This window comes from Schistocerca serialis, chromosome 5, assembly GCF_023864345.2.
Source record: "Schistocerca serialis cubense isolate TAMUIC-IGC-003099 chromosome 5, iqSchSeri2.2, whole genome shotgun sequence".
NCBI lineage: Eukaryota > Metazoa > Arthropoda > Insecta > Orthoptera > Acrididae > Schistocerca > Schistocerca serialis.
Window position 1 is genome coordinate 836,686,989 of NC_064642.1, and position 17,339 is coordinate 836,704,327.

Sequence of the window (17,339 nt, forward strand, 5' to 3'; positions counted from 1 at the left end):
ATTTTTTTCCGATGCAATTTCTGTGTTTCATCGTCAATAAGAAGGTCAGAGGGATACAGTAAACCTGAAGTGAAGCATCTTAATCTATAACTATTGTCACAGGAATGGTTCAAAACATAGATAGTAAGAAGAGTCAGTTCTCTTGTACTTATGTCGGCAGTGTGCCTTTTGTATTTAAATATGATGCAATTTCTGTGTTTCATCGTCAGTAAGAAGGTCAAAGGGATACAGTAAACCTGTAGTGAAGCATCGGAATCTACAACCGGTCTCACAGGAAAGTTTCAAAACTTAGACAGTAAGAAGAGCCAGTTTTCTGAAAACTTGCGACGGCATTGTGCCTTTTGTATTTAATTCCGATGCAATATCTGTGTTTCATCGTCAATAAGAAAGTCAGAGGGATACAGTAACAATGAAGTGAAGCATCGGAATCTATAACTAGTGTCACAGGAATGGTTCAAAACATAGACAGTAAGAAGAGTCAGTTCTTTTGTACTTAAGTCGGCATTGTGCTTTTGTATTTAATTCCGATGCAATTTCTGTACTTCATCGTCAAAATGAAGGTCAGAGGGATACACTAAACCTGAAGTGAAGCATCGGATCCCATAACTAGTGTCACGGGAATGGGTCAAAACATAGACAGTAAGAAGTCATTTTTCTTGTACTTATGTCGGCATTGTGCCTTTTCTATTTAATTCCGATGCAATTCCTGTGGTTCATCGTCAATAAGAAGGTCAGAGGGAAACAGTAAACCTGAAGTGAAGCATCGGAATCTATAACTAGTGTCACAGGAATGGTTCAAAACATAGACGGTAAGAAGAGTCAATTTTCTAGTACTTAAGTCGGCATTGTGCCTTTTGTATTTATTTCCGATGCAATTTCTGTGTTTCTTCGTCAATATGAAGGTCAGAGGGATACAGTAAACCTGAAGTGAAGCATCGGAATCTATAACTAGTGTCACAGGAATGGTTCAAAACATAGACAGTAAGAAGAGTCAGTCATCTTGTACTTAAGTCAGCATTGTGCCTCTTGCATATAATTCCGAAGCTATTTATGTGTTTCATCGTCAATAAGAAGGTCAGAGGGATACAGTACACCTGAAGTGAAGCATCGGAATCTATATCTAGTGTCACAGGAATGGTTCAAAACATAGACGGTAATAAGAGTCAGTTTTCTTGTACTTAAGTCGGCATTGTGCCTTTTGTATTTAATTCCGATGCAATTTCTGTGTTTCATCGTCAATAGGAAGGTCAGAGGGATACAGTAAACCTGAAGTAAAGCATCGGAATCTGAACTAGTGTCACATGAATGGTTCAAAACATAGACAGTGAGAAGAGTCAGTTTTCTTGTACTTATGTCGGCATTGTGCCTTTTGTATTTAATTCCGATGCAATTTCTGTGTTTCATCGTCAATAATAAGGTCAGAGGGATACAGTAAACCTGAAGTAAAGCATCGGAATCTTAACTAGTGTCACATGAATGGTTCAAAACATTGACAGTGAGATGAGTCAGTTTTCTTGTACTTAAGTCAGCATTGTGCCTCTTGTATCTAATTCCGATGCCGTTTCTGTGTTTCATCGTCAATAAGAAAGTCAGAGGGATACAGTAAACTTGAAGTGAAGCATCCGAATCTATAACTAGTGTCACAGGAATGGTTCAAAACATAGACAGTTAGAAGAGTCAATTTTCTTGTACTTCAGTCCGCATTGTGCCTTTTGTATTTAACTTCGATGCAATATCTGTGCTTCAACGTCAATAAGAAGGTCAGAGCGATACAGTAACCTTGAAGAGAAATATCGGAATCTATAACTAGTGTCACAGGAATTGTTCAAAACATACACAGTAAGAAGAGTCATTTTTCTTGTACTTAAGTCGGCATTGTGCCTTTCGTATTTAATTCCGCTGCAATTTCTGTGTTTCATTGTCAATAAGAAGGTCAGTGGGATACAGTAAACCTGAAGTGAAGCATCGGAATCTATAACTAGAGTCACAGGAATGGTTCAAACATAGAAAGTTAGAAGAGTTAGTTTTCTTGTACTTAAGTCTGTATTGTGCCTTTTCTATTTAATTCCGATGCAATTTCTATGTTTCATCGTCCATAACAAGGTCGGAGGGATACAGTAAACATGAAGTGGAGCATCGGAATCTATAACTAGTGGCACAGGAACGGTTCAAAGCATAGAAAGTAAGAAGAGTCAGTTTTCTGGTACTTAAGTCGGCATTGTGCCTTTTGTATTTAATCCGATGCAATTTCTGTGTTTCATCGTCAATAAGAAGGTCAGAGGAATACGGTAAACCTGAAGTGAAGCATCGGAATCTATAACTAGTGTCACAGAAATTGTTCAAAACATAGACAGTAAGAAGAGTCAGTTTTCTCTTACTTAAGTCGGCATTGTGCCTTTTGAATTTAATTCCGATGCACTTTCTGCGTTTCATCGTCAATAAGAAGGTCAGAGGGATACAGTAAACATGAAGTGAAGCATCGGAATCTATAACTAGTGTCACAGGAATGGATCAACACATAGACATTATGAAGAGTCAGTTTTCTTGTACTTAAGTCGGCATTGTGCCTTTTCTATTTAATTCCGATGAAATTTCTGTGTTTCTTCGTCAATAAGAAGGTCAGAGGGATTCATTAAACCAGAAGTGAAGCGTCGGAATTTATAACTAGTGTCACAGGAATGGTTCAAAACAAAGACAGTAAGAAGAATCAGTTTTCTTGTACTTAAGTCGGCATTGTGCCTCTCGTATTTAATTCCGATGCAATTTCTGTATTTCATCGTCAATAAGAAGGTCAGAGGGATGCAGTAAACCTAAAGTGAAGCATCGGAATCTATAACTAGTGTCACAGGAATGGTTCAAAACATTGACAGTAAGAGGAGTCAGTTATGTTGTACTTAAGTTGGCATTGTGCCTTTTGAATTTAATTTCGAAGCAATTTCTGTGTTTCATCGTCAATAAGAAGGTCAGAGGAATACAGTAAACCTGAAGTAAAGCATCGGAATCTATAGCGAGTGTCACATGAATGGTTCAAAACATAGACAGTAGGAAGAGTCAGTTTTCTTGTACTTAAGTCGGCATTGTGCCTTTTGTATTTACTTCCGTTGCAATTTCAGTGTTTCATCGTCAATAAGAAGGTCAGAGGCATACAGTAAACCTGAAGTGAAGCATCGGAATCTATAACTAGTGTCACAGGAATGGTTCAAACATAGACAGAAAGAAGAGTCAGTTTTCTTGTACTTAAGTCGGCATTGTGCTTTTTGTATTTAATTCCGATGCAAATTCTGTTATTCATCGTCAATAAGAAGGTCAGAGGGATACAATAAACCTGAAGTGATGCATCGGAATCTATAACTAGTGGCACAGGAATGGTCCAAAACATAGACAGTAAGAAGAGTCAGTTTTCTTGTACTTAACGTGGCATTGTGCCTTTTGTATTTAATTCCGATGCAATTTCTCTGTTTCATCGTCAATAAAAAGGTCAGAGGGATACAGTAAACATGAAGTGAAGCATCGGAATCTATAACTAGAGTCACAGGAATGGTTCAAACCATAGACAGTAAGAAGAGCCAGTCTACTTGTACTTGAGACTGCAATGTGCCTATGTATTTAATTCCGATGCAATTTCTGTGTTTCATCGTCAATAAGACGGTCAGAGTGATACAGTAAACATGAAGTGAAGCATCGGAATCCGTAACTAGTGTCACAGGAATGGTTGAAAACATAGACAGTCGGAAGAGCCAGTCTTCTTGTACTTGAATCGGCATTGTGCTTTTTGTATCTTATTCCGATGCAATTTGTTTGTTTCATCATCAATAAGAAGGTCAGAGGGATACAGTAAAACTGACGTGAAGCATTGTAATCGATAACTAGTGTCACAGGAATGGTTCAAAACATAGACAGTAAGAAGAGTCAGATATCTTGTACTGAAGTCGGCATTGTGCCTTTTGTATTTAATTCCGATGCAATTTCTGTGTTTCATCGTCAATAAGAAGGTCAGAGGGACACAGCAAACCTGAAGTGCAGCATCGGAATCTATAACTAGTGTCACAGGAATGGTTCAAAACATAGAAAGTAAGAAGAGTCAGTTTTCTTGTACATAAGCCGGCATTGTGCCTCTTGTATTTAATTTCGATGCAATATCTGTGTTTCATCGTCATTAAGAAGGTCAGAGGGATACAGTAAACCTGAAGTGACGCATCGGAATCTATTACTAGAGTCATATGAATGGTTCAAAACATAGACAGTAAGAAGAGTCAGTTTTCTTGTTCTTAAGTCGGCATTGTTACATTTTGTATTTAATTCCGATGCAATTTCTGTGTTTCATCGTCAATAAGAAGGTCAGAGGGATACAGTGAACCCGAAGTGCAGCATCGGAATCTATAACTAGTGTCACAGGAATGGTTCAAAACTTAGAAAGTAAGAAGAGTCAGTTTTCTTGTACTTAAGCCGTCATTGTACCTCTTGGTTTTAATTCCTATGCAATTTCTGTGTTTCATTGTCAATAAGAAGGTCAGAAGGATACAGTAAACCTGAAGTGAAGCATCAAAATCTATAACTAGTGTCACATGAATGGTTCAAAACATAGACAGTAAGAAGAGTCAGTTTTCTTGTTCTTAGGTCGGCATTGTTCCATATTGTATATTTTTCCGATGCAATTTCTGTGTTTCATCGTCAATAAGAAGGTCAGAGGGATACAGTAAACCTGAAGTGAAGCATCTTAATCTATAACTAGTGTCACAGGAATGGTTCAAAACATAGACAGTAAGAAGAGTCAGTTCTCTTGTACTTAAGTCGGCAGTGTGCCTTTTCTATTTAAATATGATGCAATTTCTGTGTTTCATCGTCAGTAAGAAGGTCAGAGGGATACAGTAAACCTGTAGTGAAGCATCAGAATCTAAAACCGGTCTCACAGGAAAGTTTCAAAACATACAGTAAGAAGAGCCAGTTTTCTTAAACTTGTGTCGGCATTGTGCGTTTTGTATTTAATTCCGATGCAATATCTGTGTTTCATCGTCAATAAGAAAGTCAGAGGGATACAGTAAACCTGAAGTGAAGCATCGGAATCTATAACTAGTGTCACAGGAACGGTTCAAAACATAGACAGTAAGAAGAGTCAGTTCTCTTGTACTTAAGTCGGCATTGTGCTTTTGTAGTTAATTCCGATTTAATTTCTGTGCTTCATCGTCAAAAAGAAGGTCAGAGGGATACACTAAACCTGAAGTGAAGCATCGGAATCTATAACTAGTGTCACGGGAATGGGTCAAAACATAGACAGTTAGAAGTCATTTTTCTTGTACTTAAGTCGGCATTGTGCCTTTTCTATTTAATTCCGAGGCAATTTCTGTGGTTCATCGTCAATAAGAATGTCAGAGGAATACAGTAAACCTGAAGTGAAGCATCGGAATCTATAACTAGTGTCACGAGAACGTGTCAAAACACAGACAGTAAGAAGAGTCAGTTTTCTTGTACATAAGTCGGCATTGTGCCTTTTCCATTTAATTCCGATGCAGTTTCTGTGTTGCATCGTCAATTTGAAGGTCAGAGGGAAACAGTAACCTTGAAGTGAAGCGTCGGAATCTATAACTAGTGTCACAGGAATGGTTCAAGACATAGTCAGTAAGAAGAGTCAATTTTCTTGTACTTAAGTCGGCATTGTGCCTTTTGTATTTAATTCCGATGCACAATCTGTGTTTCATCGTCAACAAGAAGGTCAGAGGGATACAGTAAACCTGAAGTGAAGCATCGGAATCTATAACTATTGTCACAGGAATGGTCCAAAACATAGACAGTAAGAAGAGTCAGTTTTCTTGTACTTAACTTGGCATTGTGCCTTTTGTATTTAATTCCGATGCAATTTCTGTGTTTCATCGTCAATACGAAAGTCAGAGGGATACAGTAAATCTTAAGTGAAGCATCGGAATCTGTAACTAGTGTCACAGGATTGGTACAAAACACAGACAGTAAGAAGAGTCAGTTTTCTTCTACTTAAGTCGGTATTGTGCCTTTTGTATTTATTTCCGATGCAATTTCTGCGTTTCATCGTCAATAAGAAGGTCAGAGGGATACAGTAAACCAGAAGTGAAACATCAGAATCTAAAACCGGTCTCACAGGAAAGTTTCAAAACATAGACAGTAAGAAGAGCCAGTCTCCTTGTACTTGAGTCGCCATTGTGCCTTTTGTATTTAATTCCGATACAATTTCTGTGTTTCATCGTCAATAAGAAGGTCAGGGGGATACAGTAAACCTGAAGTGATGCATCGGAATCTATAACTAGTGTCATAGGAATGGTTCAAAATATAGATAGTAAGAAGAGTCAGTTCTCTTGTACTTAAGTCGGCATTGTGCTTTTGTATTTAATTCCGATGCAATTTCTGTGTTTCATCGTCAATAAGAATGTCAGAGGAATACAGTAAACCTGAAGTGAAGCATCGGAATCTATAACTAGTGTTACGAGAACGTGTCAAAACATAGACAGTAAGAAGAGTCAGTTTTCTTGTACTTAAGTCGGCATTGTGCCTTTTCCACTTAATTCCGATGCAGTTTCTGTGATGCATCGTCAATTTGAAGGTCAGAGGGAAACAGTAACCTTGAAGTGAAGCGTCGGAATCTATAACTAGTGTCACAGGAATGGTTCAAAACATAGACAGTATGAAGAGCCAGTCTTCTTGTACTTGAGTCGGCATTGTGCCTATGTATTTAATTCCGATGCAATTTTTGTGTTTCATCGTCAATAAGAAGGTCAGGGGGATACAGTAAAACTGAAGTGAAGCATCGGAATCTATAACTAGTGTCACAGGAATGGTTCAAAGCATAGCCAGTAAGAAGTGCCAGTCTTCTTGTACTTGAGTCGGCATTGTACCTTTTGTATTTAATTCCGATGCAATTTAGGTGTTTCATCGTCAATAAGAAGGTCAGTGGGATACAGTAAACCCGAAGTGAAGCATCGGTATCTATAACTAGTGTTACAGGAATGGTTCAAAACATAGACAGTAGGAAGAGTCAGTTCTCTTGTACTTAAGTCGGCATTGTGCTTTTGTATTTAATTCCGATGCAATTTCTGTGTTTCATCGTCAACACGAAGGTCAGAGGGACACAGTAAACCTGAAGTGAAGCATCGGAATCTATAACTAGTGCCACGGGAATGCTTCAAAACATAGACAGTAAGAAGAGTCAGTTTTCTTCTACATAAGTCGGATTTGTGCCTTTTGTATTTCATTCCGATGCAATTCTGTGTTACATCGTCAATAAGAATGTCAGAGCTATACAGTAAACCTGAAGTGAGGCATCGGAACCTATAACTAGTGTCACAGGAATGGTTCAAAGCATAGCCAGTAAGAAGAGCCAGTCTTCTTGTACTTGAGTCGGCATTGTGCCTCTTGTATTTTATTCCGATGCAATATCTGTGTTTCATCGTCAATAAGAAATTCAGAGAAATACAGTAAACCTGAAGTAAAGTATCGGAATCTATAACTAGTGTCACAGGAATGGTTCAAAACATAGACAGTCAGAAGAGTCAGTTCTCTTGTACTTAAGTCGGCATTGTGCTTTTGTATTTAATTCCCGTGCAATTTCTGTGCTACATCGTCAATAAGAAGGTCAGAGGCATACAGTAAACCTTAAGTGAAGCATCGGAATCTATAACTAGTGTCACAGGAATGGTTCAAAACATTGACAGTAAGAAGAGTCAGTTATGTTGTACTTAAGTTGGCATTGTGCCTTTTGAATTTAATTTCGAAGCAATTTCTGTGTTTCATCGTCAATAAGAAGGTCAGAGGAATACAGTAAACCTGAAGTAAAGCATCGGAATCTATAACGAGTGTCTCAGGAATGGTTCAAAACATAGACAGTAAGAAGAGTCAATTTTCTTGTACTTAAGTCGGCATTGTGCCTTTTGTATTTAATTCCGATGCAAATTCTGTGTTTTATCGTCAATAAGAAGGTCAGAGGGATACAGTAAACCTGAAGTGAAGCATCGGAATCTATAAGTTGTGTCACAGGAATGGTCCAAAACATAGACAGTAAGAAGTTTCAGTTTTCTTGTACTTAACTTGGCATTGTGCCTTTTGTATTTAATTCCGATGCAATTTCTGTGTTTCATGGTCAATTCGAAAGTCAGAGGGATACAGAAAACCTTAAGTGAAGCATCGGAATCTATAACTAGTGTCACAGGAATGGTTCAAAACATTGACAGTAAGAAGAGTCAGTTATGTTGTACTTAAGTTGGCATTGTGCCTTTTGTATTTATTTCCGATGCAAATTCTGTGTTTAATCGTCAATAAGAAGGTCAGAGGGATACAGTAAACCTGAAGTGAAGCATCGGAATCTATAACTAGTGTCACAGGAATGGTCCAAAACATAGACAGTAAGAAGAGTCAGTTTTCTTGTACATATCTTGGCATTGTGCCTTTTGTATTTAATTCCGATGCAATTTCTGTGTTTCATCGTCAATACGAAAGTCAGAGGGATACAGAAAACCTTAAGTGAAGCATCGGAATCTGTAACTAGTGTCACAGGAATGGTTCAAAACACAGACAGTAAGAAGAGTCAGTTTTCTTCTACTTGAGTTGGTATTGTGCCTTTAATATTTAATTCCGATGCAATTTCTGTGTTTCATTGTCAATAAGAAGGTCAGAGGGATACAGTAAACCAGAAGTGAAACGTCGGAATCTATAACTAGTGTCACAGGAATGGTTCAAAACATAGTCAGTAAGAAGTGTCAGATTTCTTGTACTTAAGTCGGCATTGTGCTTTTGTATTTAATTCCGATGCAATTTCTGTATTTCGTCATCAATAAGAAGGTCAGAGGGATACAGTAATCCTGAAGTGAAGCATCAAAATCAATAACTAGTGTCACAGGAAAGGTTCAAAGCAAAGACAGTAAGAAGAGTCAGTTTTCCTGTACGTAAGTCGGCAATTTGATTTTTGTATTTAATTCCGCTGCAATTTCCGTGTTTCATTGCAAATCTATAATTAGTGTCACGGGAGAGCTTCAAAGCATAGACAGTAAGAAGAGTCAGTTTTCTAGTACTTAAGTCCGCATTGTGCCTATTGTATTTATTTCCGATGCAATTTCTGTGTTTCATCGTCAATAAGAAGGTCAGAAGGATACAGTAAACCGGAAGTGAAGCATCGGAATCTATAACTAGTGTCACAGGAATGGTTCAATACATAGACAGTAAGAAGAGTCAGTTTTCTTGTACTTAAGTCGGCATTGTGCCTTTTTTATTTAATTCCGATGCCATATCTGTGTTTCATCGTCAATAAGAAGGTCAGAGGGATACAGTAAACCTTAAGTGAAGCATCGGAATCTATAACTAGTGTCACGGGAATGCTTCAAAACATAGACAGTAAGAGGAGTCAGTTTGCTTGTACTTAAGTCGGCATTGTGCCTTTTTTATTTTATTCTGATGCAATTTCTGTGTTTCATCGTCAATAAGAAGGTCAGAGGGATACAGTAAACCTGAAGTGAAGCATCGGAATCTATAACTAGTGTCACAGGAATGGTTCAAAACATAGACATTAAGAAGAGCCAGTCGTCTTGTACTTAATTCGGCATTGTGCCTATGTAGTTAAGTCCGATGCAATTTCTGTGTTTCATCGTCAATAAGACCGACAGAGGGATACAGTAAACCTGAAGTGAAGCATCGGAATCTATAACTAGTTTCACAGGAATGGTTCAAAACATAGACAGTAAGAAGAACCAGTCTTCTTGTACTTGATTCGGCATTGTGCCTTTTCTATTTAATTCCGATGCAGTTTCTGTGTTTCGTCGTCAATAAGAAGATCCAACGGATACAGTAAACCTGAAGTGAAGCATCGGAATCTAAAACCGGTCTCACAGGAAAGTTTCAAAACATAGACAGTAAGAAGAGCTAGTCTTCTTGTACTTGAGTCGGCATTGTGCCTTTTGTATTTAATTCCGATGCAATTTCTGTGTTTCATCGTCAATAAGAATGTCAGAGAGATACAGTGTAAATGAAGTGAAGCATCGGAATCTATAACTAGTTTCACAGGAATGGTTCAAAACATACACAGTAAGAAGAGTCAGTTTTCTTGTATTTAAGTCGGAATTGTACCTTGTCTATTTAATTCCGATGCAATTTCTGTGTTTCATCGGCAATAAGAAGGTCCAAGCAAACAGTAAACAAATAGTGAGGCATCGGAATCTAAAACTGGTCTCACAGGAAATGTTGAAATCATAGTCAGTAGGCAGAGTCAGTCTTCTTGTACTTAAGTCAGCAGCGTGCCTTTTGTATTTAATTCTGATGCAATTTCTGTGCTTCATCGTCAATAAGAAGGTCCAAGGGATACAGTAAACATATTCTGAAGCATCGGAATCTAAAACTGGTCTCACAGGAAACGTTCAAAACATAGTCAGTAAGAAGAGTCAGTCTTCTTGTACTTAAGTCGGCATTGTGACTTTTGTATTCAATTCCGATGCAATTTCTGTGTTTCATCGTCAATAAGAAGGTCCAAGGGACACAGTAAACCTGAAGTGAAGCATCGGAACCTAAAACTGGTCTCACAGGAAAGGTTCAAAACGTAGACAGTAAGAAGAGTTAGTTTTCTTGTACTTAAGCCAGCATTGTGCCTTTTCTATTTAATTCTGATTCAATTTGTGTGTTTCATCGTCAATAAGAATGTGAGAGGGATACAGTAAACCTGAATTGAAGCATCGGAATCTATAACTAGTGTCACAGGAATGGTTCAAAGCTTAGACAGTAAGAAGTGTCAGATTTCTTGTACTTAAGTCGGCATTGTGCCTTTTGTATTTAATTCCGATGCAATTTCTGTGTTTCATCGTCAATAAGAAGGTCAGAGGGATACAGTAAACCTGAAGTGAAGCACCGGAATGTGTAACTAGTGTCACAGGTATGGTTCAAATATAGACAGTAAGAAGAGTCAGTTTTTTTGTACTTAAGTCGGCATTGTGCCTTTTGTAATTAATTAAGACGCAATTTCTGTGTTTCATCGTCAATAAGAAGGTCAGAGGGATACAGTAATCCTGAATCGAAGCATCGGAATCTATAACTACTGTCACGGGAATGGGTCTAAAGATAGACAGTAAGAAGAGTCAGTTTTCTTATACTTAAGTCGGCATTGTGCCTTTTCTATTTAATTCCGATGCAGTTTCTGTGTTTCTTCGTCAATAAGAAGGTCAGAGGGATAATGTAAACCTGAAGTGAAGCACCGGATCTATAACTAGTGTCACAGGAATGGTTCAAACATAGACAGTAAGAAGAGCCAGTCTTCTTGTACTTGAGTCGGCATTGTGCCTATGTATTTAATTCCGATGCAATTTCTGTGTTTCATCGTCAATAGGAAGGTCAGAGGGATACAGTAAACCTGAAGTGAAGCATCGGAATCTATAACTAGTGTCACATGAATGGTTTAAAACATAGACAGTAAGAAGAGTCAGTTTTCTTGTACTTAAGTCGGCATTGTGCCTTTTGTATTTACTTTCGTTGCAATTTCAGTGTTTCATCGTCAATAACAAGGTCAGAGGCATACAGTAAACCTGAAGTGAAGCATCGGAATCTGTAACTAGTGTCACAGGAATGGTTCAAAGCATATACAGTCGGAAGAGTCACTTGTCTTGTACTTAAGTCGGCATTGTGCTTTTGTATTTAATTCCGATGCAATTTCTGTGTTTCATCGTCAATAAAAAGGTCAGAGGGATACAGTAAACCAGAAGTGAAACATCAGAATCTAAAACCTGTCTCACAGGAAAGTTTCAAAACATAGACAGTAAGAAGAGCCAGTCTTCTTGTACTTGAGTCGGCATTGTGCCTATGTATTTAATTCCGATGCAATGCCTATGTTTCATCGTCAATAAGAGGGACAGAGGGATACAGTAAACCTGAAGTGAAGCATCGGAATCTATAACTAGTGTCACAGGAATGGTTCAAAACATAGACAGTAAGAAGTGTCAGATTTCTTGTACTTAAGTCGGCATTGTGCTTTTGCATTTAATTCCGGTGCAATTTCTGTATTTCGTCGTCAATAAGAAGGTCAGAGGGATACAGTAACCCTGAAGTGAAGCATCAGAATCTATAACTAGTGTCACAGGAAAGGTTCAAAGCAAAGACAGTAAGAAGAGTCAGTTTTCGTGTACGTAAGTCGGCAATTTGATTTTTGTATCTAATTCCGCTGCAATTTCCGTGTTTCATCGCAAAAAGAAGGTCAGAGGGATACAGTAAAGCTGAAGTGAAGCATCGGAATCTATAACTAGTGTCACAGGAATGGTTCAAAACTTAGACAGTAAGAAGAGTCAGTTTTCTTGTACTTAAGTCGGCATTGTGCGTTTTGTATTAAATTCCGATGCAATTTCTGTGTTTCATCGTCAATAAGAAGGTCAGAGGGATACAGTAAACCTGAAGCGATGCATCGGAATCTATAACTAGTCTCACAGGAATGGTTCAAAACATAGACAGTAAGAAGAGTCAGTTTTCAGTACTTAAGTCGGCATTGTGCCTTTTCTAATTAAATTCCGATGCAATTTCTGTATTTCATCGTCAATAAGAAGGTCAGAGGGATAGAGTAATCCTGAAGTGAAGCATCGGAATCTAAAACCGGTCTCACAGGAAAGTTTCAAAACAGAGACAGTAAGAAGAGCCAGTCTTCTTGTACTTCGGTCGGCATTGTGCCTTTTGTATTTAATTGCGATGCAATTTCTATGTTTCATCGTCAATAAGAAGGTCCAAGGGACACAGTAAACCTGAAGTGAGGCATCGGAACCTAAAACTGGTCTCACAGGAAAGGTTCAAAACGTAGACAGTAAGAAGAGTTAGTTTTCTTGTACTTAAGGCAGCATTGTGCCTTTTCTATTTATTTCTGATTCAATTTCTGTGTTTCAACGTCAATAAGAAGGTGAGAGGGATACAGTAACCCTGAATTGAAGCATCGGAATCTATAACTAGTGTCACAGGAATGGTTTTAAAGCTTAGACAGTAAGAAGTGTCAGATTTCTTGTACTTAAGTCGTCATTGTGCCTTTTGTATTTAATTCCGATGCAATTTCTGTATTTCATCGTCAATAAGAAGGTCAGAGGGATACAGTAAACCTGAAGTGAAGCATCGGAATGTGTAACTAGTGTCACAGGAAGGGTTCAAACATAGACAGTAAGAAGAGATAGTTTTCTTGTACTTAAGTCGGCATTGTGCCTTTTGTATTTAATTAAGATGCGATTTCTGTGTTTCATCGTCAATAAGAAGGTCAGAGGGATGCAGTAATCCTGAAGCAAAGCATCGGAATCTATAACTACTGTCACGGGAATGGGTCTAAACATAGACAGTAAGATGAGTCAGTTTTCTTATACTTAAGTCGGCATTGTGCCTTTTCTATTTAATTCCGATGCAGTTTCTGTGTTTCTTCGTCAATAAGAAGGTCAGAGGGAAAATGTAAACCTGAAGTGAAGCACCGGAATCTATAACTAGTGTCACTGGAATGGTTCAAACATAGACAGTAAGAAGAGCCAGTCTTCTTGTACTTGAGTCGGCATTGTGCCTATGTATTTAATTCCGATGCAATTTCTGTGTTTCATCGTCAATAAGAAGGTCAGAGAGATACAGTTAACCCGAAGTGAAGCATCGGAATCTATAACTAGTAGTACAGGAATGGTTCAAAACATAGACAGTCGGAAGAGTCACTTCTCTTGTACATAAGTCGGCATTGTGCTTTTGTATTTAGTTCCGATGCAATTTCTGTGTTTCATCGTCAATACGAAGGTCAGAGGGATACAGCAAACCTGAAGTGAAGCATCGGAATCTATAACTAGTGTCACATGAATGGTTTAAAACATAGACAGTAAGAAGAGTCAGTTTTCAGTACTTAAGTCGGCATTGTGCCTTTTCTATTTAATTCCGATGCAATTTCTGTATTTCATTGCCAATAAGAAGGTCAGAGGGATACAGTTAACCTTAAGTGACGCATCGGAATCTATAACTAGTCTCACAAGAATGGTTCAAAACATAGACAGTAAGAAGAGTCAGTTTTCAGTACTTAAGTCGGCATTGTGCCTTTTCTATTTAATTCCGATGCAATTTCTGTGTTTCATCGTCAATAAGAAGGTCAGAGGGATAGAGTTAACCTGAAGTGAAGCATCGGAATCTAAAACCGGGCTCACAGGAAAGTTTCAAAACAGAGACAGTAAGAAGAGCCAGTCTTCTTGTACTTCGGTCGGCATTGTGCCTTTTGTATTTAATTCCGATGCAATTTTTGTGTTTCATCGTCAATAAGAAGGTCAGAGGGATACAGTAAACCTGAAGTGAAGCATCGGAATCTATAACTAGTGTCACATGAATCGTTTAAACCATAGACAGTAAGAAGAGTCAGTTTCCTTGTACTTAAGTCGGCATTGTGCCCTTTGTATTTAATTCCGATGCAATATCTGTGTTTCATCGTCTATAAGAAGGTCAGAGGGATACAGTAAACGTGAAGTGAAGCATCGGAATCTATAACTAGTGTCACGGGAATGCTTCAAAGCATAGACAGTAAGAAGAGTCAGTTTTCTAGTACTTATGTCCGCATTGTGCCTATTGTATTTATTTCCGATGCAATTTCCGTGTTTCATCGTCAATAAGAAGGTCAGAGGGATACAGTAAACCTGAAGTGAAGCATCGGAATCTATAACTAGTGTCACAGGAATGGTTCAAAACATAGACAGTAAGAAGAGCCAGTCGTCTTGTACTTAATTCGGCATTGTGCCTATGTAGTTAATTCCGATGCAATTTCTGTGTTTCATCGTCAATAAGACCGACAGAGGGATACAGTAAACCTGAAGTGAAGCATCGGAATCTATAACTAGTTTCACAGGAATGGTTCAAAACATAGACAGTAAGAAGAGCTAGTCTTCTTGTACTTGAGTCGGCATTGTGCCTTTTGTATTTAATTCCGATGCAATTTCTGTGTTTCATCGTCAATAAGAAGGTCAGAGAGATACAGTGTAAATGAAGTGAAGCATCGGAATGTATAACTAGTTTCACAGGAATGGTTCAAAACATACACAGTAAGAAGAGTCAGTTTTCTTGTACTTAAGTCGGAATTGTACCTTGTCTATTTAATTCCGATGCAATTTCTGTGTTTCATCGGCAATAAGAAGGTCCAAGGGAAACAGTAAACATATAGTGAGGCATCGGAATCTAAAACTGGTCTCACAGGAAATGTTGAAATCATAGTCAGTAGGCAGAGTCAGTCTTCTTGTACTTAAGTCAGCAGCGTGCCTTTTGTATTTAATTCTGATGCAATTTCTGTGCTTCATCGTCAATAAGAAGGTCCAAGGGATACAGTAAACATATAGTGAAGCATCGGAATCTCAAACTGGTCTCACAGAAAATGTTCAAAACATTGTCAGTAACAAGAGTCAGTCTTCTTGTACATAAGTCGGCATTGTGACTTTTGTATTTAGTTCCGATGCAATTTCTGTGTTTCATCGTCAATAAGAAGGTCAGAGGTATACAGTAATCCTGAAGCAAAGCATCGGAATCTATAACTACTGTCACGGGAATGGGTCTAACATAGACTGTAAGAAGAGTCAGTTTTCTTATACTTAAGTCGGCATTGTGCCTTTTCTATTTAATTCCGATGCAGTTTCTGTGTTTCTTCGTCAATAAGAAGGTCAGAGGGAAAATGTAAACCTGAAGTGAAGCACCGGAATCTATATCTAGTGTCACAGGAATGGTTCAAACATAGACAGTAAGAAGAGCCAGTCTTCTTGTACCTTAGTCGGCATTGTGCCTATGTATTTAATTCCGATGCAATTTCTGTGTTTCATCGTCAATAAGAAGGTCAGAGGGATACAGTTAACCCGAAGTGAAGCATCGGAATCTATAACTAGTTTTACAGGAATGGTTCAAAACATAGACAGTCGGAAGAGTCACTTCTCTTGTACTTAAGTCGGCATTGTGCTTTTGTATTTAGTTCCGATGCAATTTCTGTCTTTCATCGTCAATACGAAGGTCAGAGGGATACAGTAAACCTGAAGTGAAACATCGGAATCTATAACTAGTGTCACATGAATGGTTTAAAACATAGCCAGTAAGAAGAGTCAGTTTTCTTGTACTTAAGTCGGCATTGTGCCTTTTGTATTTAACTCCGATGCAATATCTGTGTTTCATCGTCTATAAGAAGGTCAGAGGGATACAGGAAACCTGAAGTGAAGTATCGGAAACTATAACTATTGTGACAGGAATGGTTCAAAACATAGTTAGTAAGAAGAATCAGTTTTCATGTACTTAAGTTGGCTTTGTGCCTTTTCTATTAAATTCCCAAGCAATTTCTGTGTTTCATCGTCAATAAGAAGGTCAGAGGGATACAGTAAACCTGAAGTGAAGCATTGGAAACTATAACTAGTATCACAGGAATGGTTCAAAACATAGACAGTAAGAAGAGCCAGTCTTCTTGTACTTGAGTCGGCATTGTGCCTATGTATTTAATTCCGATGCAATTTCTGTGTTTCGTCGTCAACAAGAAGATCCAACAGATACAGTAAACCTGAAGTGAAGCATCAGAATCCTTAACCGGTCTCACAGGAAAGTTTCAAAACATAGACAGTAAGAAGAGCCAGTCTTCTTGTACTTGAGTCGGCACTGTGCCTTTTGTATTTAATTCCGATGCAATTTCTGTGATTCATCGTCAATGAGAATGTCAGAGAGATTCAGTATACCTGAAGTGAAGTATCGGAATCTATAACTAGTGTCACGGGAATGCTTCAAAGCATAGACAGTAAGAAGAGTCAGTTTTCTACTACTTAAGTCCGCATTGTGCCTATTGTATTTAGTTCCGATGCAATTACTGTGTTTCATCGTCAATAAGAAGGTCAGAGGGATACAGTAAACCGGAAGTGAAGCATCGGAATCTATAACTAGTGTCACAGGAATGGTTCAAAACATAGACAGTAAGAAGAGTCAGTTTTCTTGTACTTAAGTCGGCATTGTGCCTTTTTTATTTAATTCCGATGCAATATCTGTGTTTCATCGTCAAAAAGAAGGTCAGAGGGATACAGTAAACCTTAAGTGAAGCATCGGAATCTATAACTAGTGTCACGGAAATGCTTCAAAACGTAGACAGTAAGAGGAGTCAGTTTTCTTATACTTAAGTCGGCATTGTGCCTTTTTTATTTAATTCTGATGCAATTTCTGTGTTTCATCGTCAATAGGAAGGTCAGAGGGATACAGTAAACCTGAAGTGAAGCATCGGAATCTATAACTAGTGTCACAGGAATGGTTCAAAACATAGACAGTAAGAAGAGCAAGTCGTCTTGTACTTAATTCGGCATTGTGCCTATGTAGTTAATACCGATGCAATTTCTGTGTTTCATCGTCATTAAGACCGACAGTGG